At 40.6% G+C, this 21,346-nt stretch overlaps 1 protein-coding gene across 4 annotated transcripts in view; it reads right to left on the reverse strand.

Moving 5' to 3' along the window:
* Positions 1–20,781, reverse strand: part of cdk17 (cyclin dependent kinase 17) — a 224,285-nt gene extending 203,504 nt beyond the window's left edge. Inside the window, exon 1 of one of the 4 annotated variants that reach the window (XM_072562405.1) lies at positions 19,881–20,781. The gene's annotated coding sequence lies outside the window, so the exon portion shown is untranslated. Of the gene's footprint in view, positions 1–17,690; positions 17,822–19,880 lie in introns of those variants that run through there. The other 3 variants (XM_072562402.1, XM_072562406.1, XM_072562403.1) reach the window with 3 other exon arrangements.
* Between the last annotated feature and the right edge of the window lie 565 nt (positions 20,782–21,346).

Below are 21,346 nucleotides of genomic sequence, written 5' to 3' on the forward strand. Positions count from 1 at the left end.
GGTAGGATGGGAATCAATCCTGCATGGGAAGTAAGGAGAGATTAGGAAGTAACAAAGATAATAATGAGCAATGATCTTCCTGTTGCCACTCATTAACAAGAATCTTATCTCAACCTTGGGAACTTAGTTGAAAAATACTCAAATAAGGTATCACTGAACTTCTCAGACAATACTCACAAATTTGTGCTAGAACCTTAATCTTTCATGGCCTGGGAAGATTCCGTCCATTGGCAATAACTAATGGCAGCCATGATTAAACAACCAGATACTTAGACAAAGTGTCAAGCACCATGTCAAGAAAATAAAATTCTGAATGAAATGAGATCAGCAGAATATTAGCAGTCACAGTACATGCTTCCTATCAGAGCCTTTTAAATCTTCTGGAGTCCCAAAACATTTTACAGCCAATTAAAAGTGTAGTCACTTAAGTCAGAAAATACAGTGGTCCAGATATGCTCATGGCTGGACTTTAGGGAACCCCCAAGAAATGGAACGTTCTGATGGGTAACTACCTTGCCTCGGGGTGTTTCTGAATCACTTAAGCTTAAAAAAAGTCTCCCAGGAGAAGTTAAGAGGATTAAAAACATTCTCAAACTCCTTGGTAGCTGTTAAACTGAACAGTCAACTCACCAGTTGTCCAAACCCTAATTGTACTGGATCCAAGATGGCGGCAGAGTAAGAAGCTCCAGTTCCTCTGCTCCAACCATTCTTTTTCTTTTGTTTTGAACTTTTAACTGAAACTTACCCAGAGGCAAATGGAGGAGAGTGATGGTCATTGCTGGCAAGTCCTGGAGGCAGTCTGGAAGGCAAGTCCCAGACCAGGCCAGCAAGTCCTGGAGCAGACGTTCACAAGTCCTGGACTGGAGGTGAGCGCACGTGACAATAAAGGCTAATTCAATTCAATAACCACCTTCACCACCTGTCCCTTACCTCCAGTACCTGGCAACCACCCACTCATCCACCTGCACACAACCCCACCGACCTAGGGGGCCAGGCAGCATCCGAGGAGCAGGAGAATCGACGTTTCGGGCATAAGCCCTCCACAGGTAAGCAGGTAAATCTAAAGAGGACTGTCATTGGTTGAATCTATTCCAATTGTAACGGGAATTTCTAGGATAACAAATTTACATATGGTTTCATTGTGCAACCCAAAAATGAATGACCAAATAATTTGATTTTGCTATAGACTAAGAGAGAACATTCTTCACATTGGACTATGACAGCTTTCACAAACAATATCTAAGTTTAATATCCCAAAAAAACCTCTTCTGATAGCAAATCTTTCAGTATTGTACTGAAAGATCAGGTTAAATCATGTGCTCATGAATTATGAACCAGTTTGAATGCACAATGACTAGCTCAGGGCAAGACTGCTACCAACTCAGCCATGAAATACACAATTAGTGCTGAAGTCCTAGTTAGTTCGAAATTTGCTAATTGAAGTCAAAGTGGTTGTTAGTATGACTGTATTTTTAAAAATTCAATCCTGATGGGGATATCACTCCAAGGTCAGCAAATACTGCTCATTCCTAATTCATATATATACTTTTGATGCTAATGATCAAAAAAAGAATACAGTAGCATAATGCAAAACTGAAAGAACTGCAGATGCTGCAAATCAGAAACAAAAACAGAAACTGCTGGACAAACTCAACATATCTGACAGCATCTGCGGAGAGAAATCAGAGCTAATGTTTCAGGTTCGGTCCCTGAAGGATCACCAGACCAAAAACATTAAGTCTGACTTCGCTCCACAGATGCTGCCAGACCTGATTTTTTTCCAACAATTTCTGTTATAGTATCATCATATAAAATGGTCTGAAGGAAAACCATATAGCTAATGAAATGAGGGAACAGGTAAAGGATATTTAAGTGTTAATAATGCTTGAATTGGTTGTATAAATAAGGGAGACTGATGAATCAGTAATCCTCCACGTTGAACACTTAGACCAAGAGCGGAGGATGGCAAGGGTTGCAAAACATACTCTGGGTGGAAGACTTCAATATCCACCACTAGGAGCGGCTCAGCAGCAGCACTACTGATCGAGCTGGTCGGGTCCTAAAAGACATATCTGCTAGACTGGGTCTGCAACAAGCCGTGAGGGAACCAACAAGAGGTAAACCATACTTGATCTCATCCCTACCAACCTCCCAACTGCAGCTACATCTGTCCATTACAGGGCAGAATGGAGGTTGAGTGGTTAGCTCTGCTGCCTCACAGTGCCAGGGACCAGAGATCGATTCCAGCCTCAGGCGACTGTCATGTGGAGTTTGCACATTCTCTCTGCATCCGCAGGGGTTCCCTCCCACAGTCCAAAGATGTGCAGATTAGGTGAATTAGCCAGGCTAAACTGCCTGCGGTGTTCAGGGATGTGTAGATAGGTGCATTAGTCAGGGACAATGTAGAGTAATAGGGTAGGGGAAATACGTCTGAGTGGGTTACCCTTTGGAGGGTGGGGAGCACTTACTGAGCCAAATGGCCTGGTTCCACACTGTAGGGATTGTATGATTCTATTATTAAGAGTGACCACTGTATAGTCCATTTGGAAACGAAGAATACCTTCCATCATGTCGTGTGGAACTATCACAGTGCTAAATGGGACAGTCTTAGAACATATCTAAGCAACTCAATCGAGGCATTGTGGGCCATCAACAGCAGAATTGTATTCAAGCATAATCTGCAACTTCATGGCATGGCATATTCCCCCATTTCCATCATACCAAAGGACTAACCCTGGTTCAATGCAGAGTGAAGGAATGCAGTACCATGCATACCTTAAAAGTGAGGTTTCAGCCTGATGAAGCTACCAAGTATACTCACATGTCAAACAGTATAAGCAGCAAGTGATAGACAGACCTAAGTGATCCCACAACCACCTGATCAGATCTAAACTCTGCGGTCCTGCCACATCCAGCTGTGAACGGAGGTGGATAATTAACAACTCACTGGGAGGGGCAGGCTCCACAAATATCCCCATCTTCAATGATGGAAGAATTCAGCACACTGGTGCAAAGGATAAGGCTGAAGCATTTGCAGCAATATTCAGCCAGAAATGACAAGTAAATGATCCATCTTGACTTCCTCCAGTTCCTAGCATCACAGATAATAATTTTCAGTCAATTTGATTCACTCCGCGTGATATCAAGAAATGGTTGGAGGCACTGGATACTGCAAAGGCCACGAGCAAGAATGTATACAGGCAGGGAAAGAGTTAAGTTCTGAGTTTTGTGAAACAAGAGGTTCAGCTGAGCATGACTCAGATCAGATAAGAACTTACAGTTAACAATGGGGTGCTCCAGGCTAGGATAATGGGTTAACAAGGTGGGAAATGCATTCATATGTAGAGCCATTTGACAAGGTGAGGTAGCATTCAGTATATAATGTCATTTCACAAGGTGAAAAGTATTCATTACGTGAAGCCAGTTATTCATTGTCTAATAGCAGATGGCTTAATATTTACTGTTGATGCTCACTGATTGTAATGGTCACCAATCAATACGTAAGTCGCATTATCTGGATGCTCCTCCCTGCATGACGACTATGTAGTTAATTGAGAAACTGCTGTTCCAGAGAAAACTGTGATCTCATGTCCCTGTGCATGTGGGCGATCACGCTCTATTCCTCCAAGGCCCGGAATAGAGATGAAGGAGGTAAAACCACACTGTCTCTGAGTGTTTGCTTCGACTGAGAAGGGAATACAGGACAACACCAGGACATTGCAGTAATAGGACTGAAGTCTTGTGCTCTATAATTTACCATTCTCTTTGCTTCTTCCATTACAGTTAAAACACAAGAACAGGTCAGAGCTTAGGAATAATGTGGCAAGTCACTTTCTGACTCCCCAAAGCCTGTCCACTATTTACAAGGCACAAATTAGGAGTGTGATTGAATACTCCCCACTTGCCTGGATGGGTGCAGCTCCAATAACATAGGCAGATTGATACCATCCAGGCCAAAGCAACCCACTTGATTGGCACCACTTTCACAAACGATTACTCTCTCCCACTGATGTGCCGTAACAGCAGTGTGTACTATCACCAAAATGCACCACAGAAGTTTACCAAGTGAAGAAGGTGTTTAGTAAGCTTTTCTTGATTGGTCAGAGCATTGAGTATAGGAGTTGGGTGGTCCTGTTGCGGCTGTACAGGACATTGGTAAGGCCACTTTTGGAATACTGTATGCAATTCTGGTCTCTCTCCTATCGGAATGATATTCTGAAACTTGGATGAGTTCAGAAAAGATTTGCAAGTTGTCATAATTGGAGAGTTTGAGATGTTTTTCCTAGAGCGTCGGAGGCTAAGAGGTGACATTCTAGAGGTTTATAAAATCATATGGGGCATGGATAGTGTGAAAAGGCAAGGTCTTTTCCCTGGATTGAGGGTGTCCAGAACTAGAGGGCAAAGGTTTAGGGTGAGAGGGGATAAATACCTGTTCTGCATGGACGAATTGGACCAAAGGTCTGTTTCCATGCTGTACATCTTTATGACTCTATGACTGTACAGTGGCATGAGGTTTTGAAGGAAAACTGGGCATCAAGATACCAGAGTAGATTCATTGGCAGTAAGAAAAACAATGTTGAAGATTTTCTTGGCATTATCAACAAATGCTTGAGTGTGTAGATCAATTCATATTAAAGCAGCATTTCTGCAGGGAGCTCAGCTCAAGAGATTATTCTTCTTCCAAAATAGGCAAAAAACACAGTAGGACACTCTGGAATTTAAACTACTAAGTGTATGGTGGAAAAAGAATAGAACAAGGGAGTGTTCAATGATGGCAAGACACTAGGAAGCTCAGAGGAACAGAAGGATTTTGGGGTACTAGTCCACCAATTCCTGAAGGTGGCAGGAAGCTTAATACAGTAGTTAGGAAGGCAAATGGGATACTTGCCTTTATCAGTCATGAAGTATCTTATGGGAGCCTAGAGGTCACGTTGGAGCTGTACAGATCATTGGTTAGGCCACTGCTAGAGTCCTGGTCACCACACGACAGGGAGATTCACAAGGACATTGCCTGGGATGCAACATTTCAGTTATAAAGAGGCTAGATAATATTGGGTTATTTTCTTTGGAGCAGAGAATGTTGAGGTGTACCTGACACAGATTATGGGTGCATGGATAGGGTGAATGTAAAGCAGCTGATCCCCTTCGTCAAAGAGTCAATATAAAAGGCACATAATTTTGAAGTGAAAGGCAGGAGGTTTGGAGGGATTTAAGGAAAGGTTTTTAATGCAGAGGATGGTAGAGGATTCTGGAATGCACTGCCTAGGAGGACATTTTAGGTGGGAAACCTCAATGTTTCAAAAAGTACTTGGATGAACACTTGAAGTGGCATAACTTTCAAAAATTTGGGCCCAGTACAAATAAGTGAGACTAGTGTAAGTGGCAGTATATTTTTGGCAGTACAGACTTGATGGCCTGAAGGACCGCTTCTATTCTGTATGAGTTTGAGATATTAGAATTTGCTAACTTCTTAGTAATGTCTATCTTACTAATATTGGGTTCTCTTCAGTTAAAACCACACCAAGACATGTTTTACTAGCATAAGAGGCAGCTTTCAGACTTATGATGCATGTAGATGCTTCTTCTGAGGGGTAGGAAGAAGTGAATTTGAAAACATTGTCATGAGAGAGTTTGATGCAGGATTCAAAATTCAAAGTCGGGCTTTTCAGGCTTGAATCGGAAACCAAGCAGAATGTATCAGCTACCATGTTGCATCTGTAATCATACTTGGAAAATGTTAGCCATGTTGCTATTAGTCAGAGTAGGGCTTCACAAAATGATACAGTGGCTTTCAAAACAGAAATGCAGGAATTACTGTCATACTGGACAGCTGAAATGGCTGGATACCCAACAGCTGCCAGATGCCAGTTTTGAAGTGTTAATGAGTAAAAATATGAAAAATCCCAAGGAGGAAGATTTTATTCAGGTGAACAAAAAAAATCGTAAAAATTAAATGTAGCATTATACTGTATTTTTAAATTTCCATCATTGCAAAAGTACTAAGTACATAAAATCATTTTTTTTAGCGAAATGTCTGGATAGCAGCAGTCAGCTGATGGTGTTTCAAAATGAAGCAGCAAATTTTAAGAAACTGTTGGATAATGTAAAAACAGTATCTTTTATTTAATTTTGATTGTGGACTGAATGGGGATAAGAATTATTTTATGAAAAAGCACTGAAAGAGGCAGGAAAGTGGTTTCAAAGATCAGCCATGATAATGTTAAATGGCAAAACAGGCTCAAAGGGCTGAATTGCCTATTGTTATTGGTTTTAACCAATAAGACAGACTATAATTTGAAAACCAGTCACTCTGTGCCTCCCATGAAAATATGACAGAAGCTGAAGGGGGAGGAAAAAAAAAATCAACGAGCAGAAGACTTAGCAAACAAGAGGAACATTCCATCCAATCATGACCAGTGGTGGTGTTGAACTGTTTGCTGAGTTTTTTTGCCTAGCTCCACACATTATAACGTTTCTTTGTCTGCCTGTGGAGTGGGACAGCAAGAATTAGCATGGATCAAATTGGCTGCTGAATGGTCATACCCACACTGCAGAAAGCCAACCAAAGCAAGAGGGAGTCTAACCCTATGACTTCACAACAGGTACAAAAACAACCAGTAAGGAAAGTTTTATAATCTGGAAGGAAAAATTACAGGGTGCAGTTGCAAAGCCAAAAACTAATGTGCATAGTTGATGGCTGGAATTTGATCAGCAAGTATAAGAAAGACGGATTGCACCTGAATTGGAAGGGGACTAATATACTGGCGGGAAGATTTAAACGAGTAAGGTGGTGGGGAGGATCCAGGGAGATAGTGAGGAAAGAGATCAGTCTGAGACTTGGACAGTTGAGAAAAGTCACAACAATCAGCGCAGGCAAGAACAAACCAGAAAACAAGGTCAATTAACTACATTTATTTCAATACAAGAAGCTGAACAGGGAAAGCAGATGATCTCAGGGCATAGTTAAGAAAATGTGACTGGGAAATCACAACAATTACACAGACAAGACTCAGGGATGGACAGGAGTAGCAGCTTAATGTTCCAGGATACAAATGCGACAGGAAGAATAGATAGGGGGACAGGAGGGTGGCATTTTTGATTAGGGATAACGTTATGACTGTACTTAGGGAGGATAATCATGGGAATATGTCCAGGCACAATATGTTTGGGTGGAACTGAGAAATAAGAAAGGAATAATCATCTTACTGGGACTGTACTATAGACCCCACAACATTCAGTGGGAAATTGAGAAACAAATTTGTAAGGAGATTTCACTTATCTGTGAGAATAATAGGGTGGTAATGGTAGGGGATTTTAACTTTCCAAACATAGACTGGGACTGCCATAGCGTTAAGGGCTTAGATGAAAAGGAATTTGTTAAATGTGTACAAGAAATGTTTCTGAATCGGTGTGTGGATGTACCCCCTACTCTTGGGAAATAAAGCAGGGCAACTGACTGAGGTGTCACTTTGAGACCAGTGACCATAATTCTATGGTAATGAAAAAGTATAGACAGGATCTAAAAGTTAAAAGTTTAAATTGGAAGGAGGCCAATTTGATGGTAAACTTCCAAAAGTTGATTGGGGGTGGATGTTTACAGGTAAAGGGACGGCTGGAAAATGGAATGCCTTCAAAAATGAGATAACGAGACTCCAGAGACAGTATGTTCATGTTACAGTGATAGGAAAGGCTGGTAGTTGTAGGGAATGCTGGATGACCAGAGAAACTGAGGCTTTGGTCAAGGATAAGAAAGAAGCATATGTCAAGTATTGACAGCAGAGATGGTGAATCCTTCGAGTATAAAAGCAGTGGGAGTTTTCTTAAGAGGGAAATCAGGAGGGCAAAAAGGGGACATAAGATAGCTTTGGCACATAGGGTTAAGGAGAATCCAAAGGGATTTTATATATACATTAAGGACAAAAGGGTAACTGGGGACACAATAGGACCCCTCAAAGATCAGCAAGGCAGACTATGTGTGGAGCCACATGAGATGTGGGAGATACTAAATGAGTATTTTGTATCAGTGTTTACTGTGGAGAAGGACATGGAAGATGTAGAATGTGGGGAAATAGATGGTGACATCTTAGAAAACGTCCATATTACAGAGGTGGTGGTGCTGTATATCCTAAAAGATAAAGGTGGATAAATCCCCAGGACCTGATCAGGTGTACCCTAGAAGTTAGGGAAGTGATTGCTGCGCCCCTTGTTGAGATCATTTGGATCACTGATAGTCACAGATGAGGTGCCAGAAGACTGGAGGTTGGCTAAAGTGGAGACACTATTTAAGTAAGGTGTTAAGGAAAAACCAGGGGATTATAGACTGGTGAGCCTGACATCGTGGTGGGCAAGTTGTTGGAGCAAATCCTGAGGAACAGGATTTACATATACTTGGATTGGCAAAGACTGATTAGGGATAGTCAACATGGCTTTGTGCGTGGGAAATCACGTCTCACAAACTTGATTGAGTTTTTTTGAGAAGGTAACAGAGGTTTGATGAGGGCAGAACATGATCTACATGGACTTCAGTAAGGCATTCGACAAGGTTCCTCATGGTAGACTGGTTAGCAAGGTTAGATCACATGGAGTACAGGGAGAACTTGCCACTTGGATACAGAACGGGCTTGAAGGTAGAAGACAGAAGGTGGTGGTGGAAGGTTGCCTTTCAGACAGATGTGACCAGTGGTGTACCACAAGGATCGGTGCTAGGTCCACTGCTATTTGTCATTTATATGAATGATTCAGATGTGAACATAGGAGACATAGTTAGTTAGGAAGTTTGTAGATGAAAATAAAATTGAAAATGTATTGGACAGCAAAGAAGGTTACCTCAGTACAAAGGGATCTTGATCAGACGAACCATTGGGTCGAGGAGTGGCAGATGGAGTTTAATTTAGATAAATGCAAGGAAAGGCAAATCAAGGCATCACTTATGCACTTAATGGTAGGATTCTGGGCAGTGTTGCTGAACAAAGAGACCTTCAAGTGCAGGTTCATATCTCAGGTAGATAGGATAATGAAGGCGGCATTTAGTATGCTTTCTTTTATTGGTTCACAGCATTGAGTATAGGAGTTGGGACGTCATGTTGCGGCTGACCAGGACATTGGTTAGGCCACTTTTGGAATAGTGTGCGCAGTTCTGGTCTCCCTGCTATAGGAAGGATATTGTGAAACTTGAAAGGATTCAGAAAAGATGTACAAGGATGTTGCCAGGATTGAAAGGTTTGAGCTTTAGGGAGAGGCTGAATAGGCGAGGGCTGTTTTCCCTGGAGCATCAGTTGCTAAGTACTGCTTGAAGCAAAGAACAGATAACTTTGATGGAGCAGTAAATGTCAAGCTTTACTAGATGTGTGGGGAAGAGATCATTTAAACAGAGAGCCGTATCACGTGTGTCTAATTGGTACTGTACCATGACAAGACTGTCCAGAAGAAGAAATCAACCCAACAATTCTTTCCAAGGCTTAAACTCCTCTATCACCAAACTGCTATCGAGTTGCTCAGAGGATTTTGGAACATTTGGAGGTCAGAATTATTTGCATGAGATTCAAACATTCTGAGTCCAACCAGGTGAAACTTGAAAAGGTTCAGAAAAGATTTCCTAGGATGTTGCCAGACTTGGAGGATTTGAGCTATAGGGAGAGGTTGAATAGGCTGCGGCTGTTTTCCTTGGAGCGTCAGAGGCTGAGGGGTGACCATTATTCAGGTTTATAAAATCATGGATAGGATAAATAGACAAGGTCTTTTTCCTGGGGTGGGAGAGTCCAGAACTATAGGGCATAGGTTTAGAGTAAGAAGGGAAAGATATAAAACAGACCTAAAGGGCAACTTTTTCACTCAGAGGGTGGTACGTGTATGGAATGAGCTGCCAAAGGAAGTGGTGGAGGCTAGTACAATTGCAACACTTAAAAGGCATCTGGATGGGTATATGAATAGGAAGGGTTTGGAGGGATATGGGCCAGGTGCTGGCAGGTGGGACTAGATTGGATTGGGATATCTGATCGGCATGGACAAGCTGGACCGAAGGAGCTGTTTCCGTGCTGTGCATCGTTATGATTGTGACTCTATGTGGCTTATACTTTTCTCTCCATCTTTAACTAATTATCTAACCTTCACTACTAACCTTTCATTTTGACTATCAGGTCTAGGTACCAACTTGGGGGAAGAGGAGGATTTTGGGATTATAGTCCAAAAGTTAGTAGTTTTAAGAGGTTTATTTTCATTGCCATTCTGAGAATTTTGCGAAGTACTTTTTGTTAGTAATAAATAATTATTCCTGCTTTACATCAAACAAACATTGCCAGAAATTTCATGCTAAGTATAACTTGTGAAGCAGGTCAATTGAGAGGAGTTATTGTGATGACTTCACAGAACTTTCATCATGTTGTAGACCCGTAATTCTGCACTTTGTGTTTGTCTGTGGTTAATTCAGTGTCCATGACATGACGTCGATAGTTCATAGTTGTTTACTTATGGTCAGAATCTATTTGTAATAAATAGTAGTTATTAAGTACAGAAACCTAGTCCATGCATTAACTTGAGCCTTGCCAACAGGTTAATTTGAGACTTAACCAGTTTTGATAATTTGTTTCAAACATTTATGACTCCAAGAACAGTAAAGTTTGATATTCAGTGACAACATACTGGCAAAAGGCTGCTTGGAACATTGATGTAAAAAGAACACAAATTAAGCTGATAATTTTTTGTTTTATAAAAAAATAAAGACAGGTTTATCTGGAAGGAAAACAGAGAATCTTATCAACTAACATAGTCCGAATGAATACCTTCGACCTTATGGAAGGAAACAGATGGTAGACACATTGAGAGTTAATTGGATTTGAATTGGTGGCATAAATATGGGAAACTAACATTCAGTGGGGTGAGAGTTTTGTGAAATGTGGCCAGCTTAAAGCTCTCACATGGAAGTGTGGAGGTGAATTCTATTTAAATACAGTTACCTTTGGAGTACAACAACTCAGAGCCCTGGATTATTGATACAGAAACATAATTTGTCATCACAGTGGAATTTCAAGTGAAGTAATTAAACAAAAATGGGATTAAAGTGCAAGCATCAGCAATAGTAATCACAAAACTAATAAATATACTAAAAACTTATCTGGTTTACGAGCATCCTTTAATGCTGGGCTGGTATTTATCACCCACCCATAACTAGCCTTGAACTAAGTAGCTTTCAAAGGCAGCTAAGAATTAAGCACATGGTTGAGAGTTTGGGAGTCACCCGTAGGCCAGACTGTGTAATGATGACAGATTTCCTTCCCTTAAGTGGGCCACATAAGTTTTTAACACCAATCAACAGTGGTTATACTGTTGCCATTTAGGCAGCTTTTAATTCCTGACATGAAATGATTTGAAATTTCACCATTTGCCATGAGTGGCTACAAATCCATAACCACAGAACATTCCTCTAGATTACTAGTCTAGTGACAGTGACACAATGCAACCGCCTCGCCATGACGTTATATGGTCCAAATAAGTAAAACTGATTAATTACCGAGTATTGACCTATGCTTCAGCCAAAACAAATGCCTCAAAATGCTTGTCAACATCAGAGAACGTACAAAAATTAGGAGAACTGTCCAATAGATTAGTCAAGCGACAGTCCAACACAGTCATACTCACCACATAATACCATGCAATTAATAACTCCAAATTTGCACCACAATTTCTGCACAGGAGTAATGGTGCACTATCATACTGTCAAGAGGGAGTTGCTTTGGGAGTCGTCAACATTGAATTCAGACTCCATGAATTATGGCATTAACACTGGCAAGGAAACCTCCTACTGATTATCATCCAAGGTTCAGACGAATTGACGTTTCAGGCATCAGCCCTTCAAAAGGAATGAGGCTACACTGTATTCTCACTGTGAAGATGGTACTTCATCTTCACAAAGACAGGGTGTTAACGTTGTCATGGATAGATGCATCTGCACAGGTGGATTGGTGAGGTTGAGGCTACTTTTTGCTTGTGTTTTCATTACGCAGCAGTATATAAACTGTATTCTTCCAGTGTTCATTCAAAAATGATACTACTGAGCCACTCTTGGTGAAAGAAATTGACATCCCCGCACCAGCTGATGAATCAATGACATCTCCATGTTGAAAACTATTTTGAGGACTTGTTGAAGACAGCAAGAGTGAGAATGTACTCTAGGTGGGTGCAGGGATGTCCTAGGCCCACTCATTTTGAGCTGCTTTATTGCTAACCTTCCCTTTCACACGAGATCAGAAGTGGAAATGTTCACATAAATGCGGTGTTCAGTTCCATTTGTCCTGAAGACATTATTCAGAAATATTCAGGCTTGAGCTGATATGAACTAATTAACATCTGTATCACATGAGAGTCACACAATGACCACCTACAATAAGACAGAATCTCACCTTTCATTTAGCAACATTATCTCCAGATGTTGCTGGGGTTTAGTAAAGTGAGGGGTGAGTATTGAGGAGAAACTTTACTGGACCAACCAAATAAATACTGCAGCTTCAGAAGCAGATTAGATGCTGGATTCTTCAGCAAATAATTTACCTTGATTCCCAACCTAAAAGTGAGAAGTGTCTTGGAATACTCTCCATTTGTCTGGATGAATGTAGCTCCAACAACACCCCAAAAGCTCAACATCATCAAGCTCAGGAAACCAGCTTGTGTTAGCATCCCATCCATATTCTATCCACCAGTGAAAACAGTATGTAGCACTTACAGATGCATTACAACAACTTCCAAAACCACGACCAATACTACCTAGAAGACAAACAGTAGCAGAGGCATGGAACATTATTATGTGCAAATTCCATTCCTAATGGGAAACCATCCTGACTTTGAACTAACTATATAACCACTCCTTTGCTACGTCTGGATCAAAATCCTGGAACTCGCTTACTAGCAGCTCTGTGGGGCGACCACATTGCAAAGCTAATTGTTCAAGCCAGCAGTTCCCAATACTTCCCCAAAGGGCAATTAGCAATAAATTACAGTCTTGTCAGTGAGAGGCACATGAACAAGTTATAAAGTGGCTTCATATGGAAAATAAGATCTTTCATACCCAACTGAACAGCAGGCTAACTCTGAGTCAAATGACTTATCTGACAGATGGAACCTCTGACAGCACAGCACTGCCAGAATTTGTGCTCAAACTATCTGGTGTGTGATTTGAACCTACAAATTTCAGACTTAACTTCACTCAGCATGTCAAGCTGAAATTAGATACCAATTTAAACAAACATAAGTAAATCATAAAGGAAAACACAACAGAGGTGCAAAAATGCCTGTTATGAGGGGTAACAAGAAGGCAGTTCACTCATAGGTAACAATTGTGAAACCAAACATTAATTTTTATTTTTGTACAAAGAGCTATGTTTCTATAAATTGATGAAGTAGCTTGAATTTATGCCGCACTTGCAATGTCACAAGCACACCCCATGATCAAAGCTACTTCAAAGACTTGCCACTGAAGTTCAGAACTGAGCCGAATAAACAGCATCAGGACAGATGACAAAAAGCTTGGTCAAACAGCTAGGTTGAGGAGCATTTTGAAGGAGGTAAACGAGGTAAAGGGATTTTGGGAGGCAATTTCAGAGCCTAGTGTCATGGTACACTATGATTAATAAGAGCAAGAGCCAGAATTGGAGGAGTACAGTTTCTAAAAGGATTATAGAGTCAGGCAGATTAGACTTTGTGGGGGTGGATGAGTGCTGGTGAAGTAAAGCTTACAGAAAAATGGAAGGGAGTGATGCCATCCAGAGATTTGGATTATGTAAAAAAAAATCTGAGGCTCAGCTGGGAGCCAATGTCGATTTGCAAGCACAGGGAGCAATGGATTTGATGGAGTAGAGTTTAATCAGTTCAAACTCTCAAAGTTATTTAAGATGAAAGGTGGGAAGTTAGCCAGGAGAGACCAGGAATAGCCAAGTACACAAATGCAAAGGCAAAAAAGGCACAATGAGTCTCAGAACCAATGAACTAAGAAGGTTAGATAGGGTGGGGCTTAACTGAAGGATTTGGGAATGGAATTGAATGATGTTACAATGATGAAAGTAGGTGGTCTTGGTGATGGGAGTAGATATATGGTATAAAGTTCATTTGCAGGTCAAATCTAATAGTAAGGTGTAACTGCAGCATAATTATTAATTAGGAATCCTTGAAATATTTAAACTAAATTATCTCTAACAAAAAGACATTACTGGAGGCAGGTCACAAGATTCAAAGTTGTTCTGAAATCATACTGCCACTAAAAAAAATCAGAAGCATTGTCTGCTATGCAATTTACATGCCAAGATTAGAAAAAAAACTTAATTGGTTATGACTGTAGGTACAGTATTTATTCTTAATATTGCTATTAATGAGTATTCCATCAAAACCAGAAAAAAATTTTCCTGACAGTATCGCTAAAAGTTTACTCACGATGGGGACCATGTTGGGTAGGTGATGTTTCTTTGCACAAGCTCAGTGTACAAAGTGTCTCTTTGTACAAGATGTCTTAATTCTTGTCTGGATAAGGCAAGAAATCAACTAGGGGACTTAAAATACATACAAATGATTATTTGTGAACAGGAAGCATATTTGCACCACAGTACAGGAGGAAAGTGAACTTTCATTTAGTAATAATGTCAAGCAAATTAATCAGAATAAAAGCTAAGCTCTTTAAGTTAAGTTGTGTTCAGTCCTTTGGAATATTTTTATAAATAGAAAACAAATGTTTCCAATAAACAAAAGGAGGCACAAGTCACTTGATATCTGGCTTCTGAATTGCAGAAGGCTGAAAATCATTGGTTAAAATTTGCTGACTTGTTACTGTGGCCAATTTCCATGGCTCATTTGTTCTGTGTGCCACATACAATAAATGTCAGACATTCGCTTTTGTTTAGATCTGGTGCAAATCCTGAAAAGAAAATGATCTTGAAAGTTTGAATTTATATTTTGGAAAGGATCTGAAAATATTTTCACGATATAATTTGTTTTTATTTGAGTGAACTTTCCACAGTTGCTGTTAAAATAAACTGTACCTTTTATCAATGTTCGAGAAGGTCTCATGTGCAGTAGTATAATATCACATATGCAGAACATATTACAATTGTAAGAGGATACCACTAACACTAATATTTGGACAAGAAACAGCAGATACAGCCATATACCAAGTATGATCACATTTAATATTTTTCAGACCAACTTTCGTTTGAAGATGATTCAATTATATAAAATATTAATGCCTTTTCATCGATTTTCTGTTCCTATTTCCTACGAAATTATTTAAATTACACTAGAATATTATATATATATTAGTTATTTTGATGTACTTATGATCCAACTAATTTCTGTGATTGAAATCTACGGTATAAGTTTCAGATTAGACAGTAATATGTCCATTAAACTGCCTGGCTGGAACTGCTGTATTCCAATCCAGAAGAATTTCTATTTATTTGTGTTTATGTGCATGCTCAAACTCTTCCACAAATCAAATTTAAATTTGAAGTATAAACAATTCAAGTCAAATTTAAACAGTTATTAGAAAGTCCAAGGGTACTCCCCAGGCACATGCTGTGTCAACAAAAATGCTTGAGATCATAGCAGGTCAGGCAGCATCCATGGAGAAAGCAAGCTAATATTTTGAATTGAGATGACTCTTCTTCAGAGTTCAAGTGAAGCGTGAAAGGGGCAGCATTTACCAACATTTTTCCCCTGCACTCCAAACCACCACCCCCCCATATTATTGCTGCCCCTTCCAAATTTCACTTTAGCTATGATGAAGAATCATCTAGACTCAAAACATTAGCTTGCTTTCTTCCTATGGGTGTTGTCTGACCTACTATAATCTCTGTGCATTTTGTTTTCAATTCTGATTCCAGAATCTGCAGTGATTTGCTCCTACATGCTGTGTCAATATATGTCATGTCATTCATGCAGCATCAGATCTGACATGGCTTTCATCCAGATTTGGGTTATTCCCCAATTTTGTCATCTGCATGAACTGGAAACCATACAGACAGAAATAATTCTTGACTAAAAATGCTTCCAACTATGATTCTGAAGGTTTGGCTATGTGATTACGTTTTAAAATATTTCCAAACAGCAGATTTGAAGATAGTGTAAATTGTAAACTAATTGATAGAGAAAATATGTATACACATACTATCACGCAAATGTTTGAAGGCAACAATCCTTATTACGATCCTTAGTGTCTCATTGGGCCTTCAAAATTTAAAAATCCAAGTAAACTTTCTAAGTTTCAGCCTCCATAATTGCCATAAATGTTTGTTTGTTCAAGTAGATTTTGTTTAATATATTTGTTCTCAGGATGTGAATGACAAAGCCTTTTATTACTCACTTCCAGGTGTCCTGAGAAGGTAGTGGATCTCATAGCGATTCTATTACTCTTAAAAGTGAATGATTCACAAGGTCACTACATTCACCGTAGTAGTCAGACCGGTAGGGCTGGCATATTCCCATTTATGAAAGGGATCAGTAAACCAAAGGAGTCTCTTTTAATCCATAATCATATTTATTTTCAATTTTGCAACATGCTATGAAGAGTGTTAAACAACTAAGGAGGTTTCTTCTTACAGCCAACCAATTATCATGATGAGGAAACACTATTTAATACATAGTCTTTATCCAATAATGTGGCAATATAGACTATAGAATTTGGATATAAAACTAATATTAAAAGGTTTTGGGCTCTGAAATTATACAGCCATGAAATATTGCTGTATAAATGTGTTTATTTGAAAGTGCTCTTTTTAAAGGAAAGGAAAGGATTTTAAATATAGCCACAAAAACTGTCGAGAAAGAAATTGCACGTAAGTGCACTAAACATTTGTGTGGAACATAGTCATGTAAATTTAGAACCACAGTAAATCAATGCCCAGTGTCCACTTCAGAAAATACTCCAATACATCCTGAACTTGGCTAGTCCTATGATCTTCAGGGCAGCTTGATTCTCAGAGAACTAAACAGGAGAAAGATCTTCTCACCTGCCTTAACTTTGGAGGAGGATGTCAGTACAGATTTCCGGAAGAAGGCGAGGTTCCTGAGCAGTTTGGCATGGCGGACAAGGTAGCATTGGAAGTTTAGGCAGGCTTAAAAATGGACAAATCCCCATGTCCGGATGAGATGACTGCTATTGGAGGAAGGAATTTACATGGGCACTAAATCAAATTTTTAATATATTTCTGGGCACAGGGGACTGTGGATAATGTGGTCTCACTTATCAAGGGCAGTAGAGATAAACCAGTGAGACTGACATCAGTAATAAGGAAACTACTGGAGAAAGCTATGAAGGAGAAAATTAGTCTTTGCATGGAAAGGCAAAGTTTGATCAGGAACAGTCAGCATAACTTTGCCAGTGGTAGATAATGCCTCACAAATCTTGTGAAATTTTCCAAGACTGTTGACGAGTGTAGATGAGGATAATGCCATTGATGTAGTTCATATGGGTTTCAGCAAAGCTTTTGACAAAGTCCCTGTTAGGAGACTGAATTAGCTTTGTCACAAGTACTAAAATGAGTATAGTAAAAAGTTTACAAGTCGCTACTTATGCATCAACTTAGCTAAAACATACCTAGGCACAGATTGAGTGCAAGTTGGCAGAAAAAATATAAAATTTAAGAAATAAAGAAGTCCAGCATTACAGATCCTAGAATAAATTACAAAGTAGAGAAATTAAAAAGTTCACAACTCACTGGCACTCAGTCAGCGTGTGGAGTCCACCCTAACTCCACACCGCTCTGGATTCACCATGAGGCTGCAAGTCCATGCTGAGGTCTTGCTGGGCTGAAAGGCCACCAAGCCCACCAAAGGACTGTCTCACCAGGCCTGTGCTGAGGCCAGGAGTTCAGGACATTGCTGAGAAGGAAAAGAACAAAGAGGTGGAAAAAGAACCAGAAGGATCAGGTGATCTCCGGCTGAAGTGTCCTACCTTCTTGGAAAGAAAGTAAAGATAAAAGCACATGGGATCCAGGGCAACTTGGTAAGTTGGATGTGGGGAGAGCATAAATCTGCACAGGCAGCATACAGGCCTTTATCAGTCATGGCACAGATTACTAGAGCAGGACGGTTGTGTGAAACTGCAAATAACTTTGGTTAGGCCACAGCTGAAATATTTGTGATGTTCTGGTCACTGCACTATAGGATGTGTGGGTTTAAATTGGACAGGGGTGTAGAGGAGTTTCAACAGGACATTGCATGGGATGAAAGTGAGGACTGCAGGTGCTGGATCGTCAGAGTCGAGAACTGTGACACCGGAAAAAGGCTGCAGGTCAGGCAGCATTCGAGATGCTGGAGAGTCTATGTTTCGGGCATAAGCCCTTTATCAGGAACGGAGCAGTTTAGATTTTAAGAGAATAAGTTCAGGTTGTTTTCTTTGGAGCAGCTTTGTCCTGGATGGTGTCAAGCTTCTTGATTTGTTGTTAGAGGTAGACACTTGCAGGTGAGGTGTTTTGCATTATGCCCACAAAACTCACCCACAACCAGAAATATTTTCTATGGCAACCCTATCAATCACTTTCACCCCTTAAACTTATACCAGGTCACACCCCCAGTTTTCTTTTGTGTTGAAGGAAGAGCCTGATAGATATAACCTCTGGTGTCATCCTATTAAGTTTTGCTTTTGCACTGTATCCAGTAACTGTTTTTTTTTGGTATATGATGTGGTTTACCAAAGTTTTATGCAAGTTTAACTTGACATATTAAATTTTATCCCTCCAGTAACCAAATGTTTCATTTTTCAAATGATCTGTGGCACTCTTAGTGATTTATTTATGTGTACCCCTTTATTATTTTAGTCCATGTGAAATCCTGTATGAAATCCTGAGTACTTCATTTGTCAAAGTTCAGCTATTCAAGTAATTCCACAATCTCCACTTTCTCCAATGATCAAGATATTTGATCAATGTAAAGTCCAGAGGAAATTGCACCTTACTTCAGATATTGATTTGAAAGGTAGCATAAGGCCAGGGCTTCAACATGATGAAATAGTAACTCTTTGTGACCATGGTCATATTTTGCTGGCTTTAAGGACTGGCAATAGTTTCAGTATTGAAAATTTTAGAAGAACATATTTCATGTTGATTTGAATCAGCAGAAATAACAGTCACGTCAAATTCCTCATTTATAGAACAGAGAAATAAAATTGGAACTCAGCATACTTAAAATTATTTTTACAAATCAAGCAACTTAATATATCCTGCAAATTATTAATACAATATGTCATGCATGTTGGTGCAACATGTCTGATAATTAGAAACCAAACACAAGAACGAACTCTGTACCTTCAAATACAGGGTAGCTTTTAAGTATCAACGAATAGATCATTAAAACGGCTTCAAACCCAAATCAATCAAGCTTCGAGTGTCAATTTTCATTGTGTGCCATTAAAAAAACTGCAAGTCTACAGAGCAGAGACTTACAAGATTCCTAACATAAAAGGGGTACCATTTACACCTCTTGGTGTGACAAACGCCTGTGAATTGTCCCAATCGCCAGTTTAGTCACATTGTTAATAAACAGAGCTGAACCTTGGACGAGACCCTAATTAATGAAAGATGAGATCATGGGCCGGGAATGCTGAAGCGTCAGCTTCTTCCCACGGTCCCTTTCTATTTTGCTATAATTCGTTCCTGTAGTCGCAGGACTTGTTTCCATGACAGGCTGAGACATCCGCTTGAACAAAGCGTTTCCCCTCAGCAAGAAATAAAAACTTGTATTTCCTGTCATTGAACCCGAGCCTTAACGAGCGGCCGCCGGGCGACAGTTGGAAAAGGGCAAGGCCGGTCGCAGCGAAAAATAAACACACGCCCACAAGCTCCCTTTGGAGAAGCGTTATATAGAAAACAAACACCTGACTGCACAAGATTTAAAAAGCGAATGTTTACCTGTTTGGATGACAATAAGCAACGGCCACCCGGTGAAGAGAACTTGCGGCCGTCAGTGATTGAGTTCTGGCCGCTCAGCCCGTCTCCCTCACTTCACTCCGGCTCCTCGCGCGCCGTAACAAGGGCTCCCGTCGGTCGCCCCGTAGCCACGCGCCGCCCGCCCGGTTTCCCGGGTAACCGCGCTCCCGCCTGGCTCGTTGGCGGTGGCCGTTGACGGTTTCTTTTCGAATTGCCCCCTCCTCGGGGGCTGGAGCACGGTCCGTCGGGAGAACTGGGAAATCAGTGCTGCCTGATTTGTCGCCGTGGCCGAAGCTTAGTCAGTCAGCAACACCGGGGCCCCCGGGAAGCTGGCCGGGCTGGGTCGCTTTCTGCTATTTCGGAGACCAGAAAAGGACGATTCATGGACACTCTCCAAGCGGCGGGTACAAAAGTCGACCTGGCAGCGCACAGCGGTCAAAGAATGGAGCGTCCGATGGAGACGCCGGGGCTTCTTCGCCCAGTCCAACCGGTTCCCGTCTTCGCAAGGAACAAGGCCCAGCTCCCCCTAATGCTCCGGGCACAGGCTGCAGTCCAGGCAGAGGGAAAGGGGGTGGGGAAGGAAGTGGAGGCGGCCCGCAGGAGCTGCTGGTGGCTCGGGTGGGTGGGGAATACGGCGGCGAGGAAGGACAAGAGAAACGACAAAACAAAATCTGCAAATACTCGGGCAGCGCCTATAGAGAGAGAGAGAGCATTGAAGTTTGGGGCTTGTAATCGTGTGGGGAAAACTCGAACTGTCCAGGTTTTTGACGAAAGGCTGGTTTGCACAAGGACGAAAGAATAGGTTCAAGACAGGAAAGGCTAAAGGGAATCAAGTAGTGGGGCAAGAAAAGAAACAAAAGATGTTGGCGCAGGCGTCTGAAAGCAAACATGAAAAAAACAAAATGGTCGTCGGTGTCAGTTTATGGCTTGACAATTTTTTTGAGTCACACCCGACCATTTCATTAGGCATATTGCACTGACTTTTAACCATTTCAAAACGTAACATGCTCAGGTTGAATATGAAATACCACAAAGAAGGGAAGAGAAGAGAAGTTGTAGCCAATATTTATCAGGCATCTAATGAGATCAGATTTTCTGGGCATGAGTGCATTGCTATTCAAGGAATGCTACTTTGTGAAGTTTGGTTGCTGTGGTTCCTACATTACAACAGTGATTTAATTGGATAGAATGAGTTTATTTTAAGATATCCGTGAAACAGACACAAGAAGAATTGCTCTGCAGTTCAAATTATGCTATTGTATGTTTTTTTTTCTGTTCACTAAAATGAATAGAGTTTTATAGAGTCATAGAAATGTACAGCATGGAAACAGACCCTTTGCTCCAACTTGTCCATGCTGACCAGATATTTAACATTAATCTAGTCTCATTTGGGTAAAACAATGACTGGATGCTGGAAACCAGATTCTGGATTAGTGGTGCTGGAAGAG

This window comes from Chiloscyllium punctatum, chromosome 44 (genome assembly GCF_047496795.1).
Source record: "Chiloscyllium punctatum isolate Juve2018m chromosome 44, sChiPun1.3, whole genome shotgun sequence".
Lineage (NCBI taxonomy): Eukaryota > Metazoa > Chordata > Chondrichthyes > Orectolobiformes > Hemiscylliidae > Chiloscyllium > Chiloscyllium punctatum.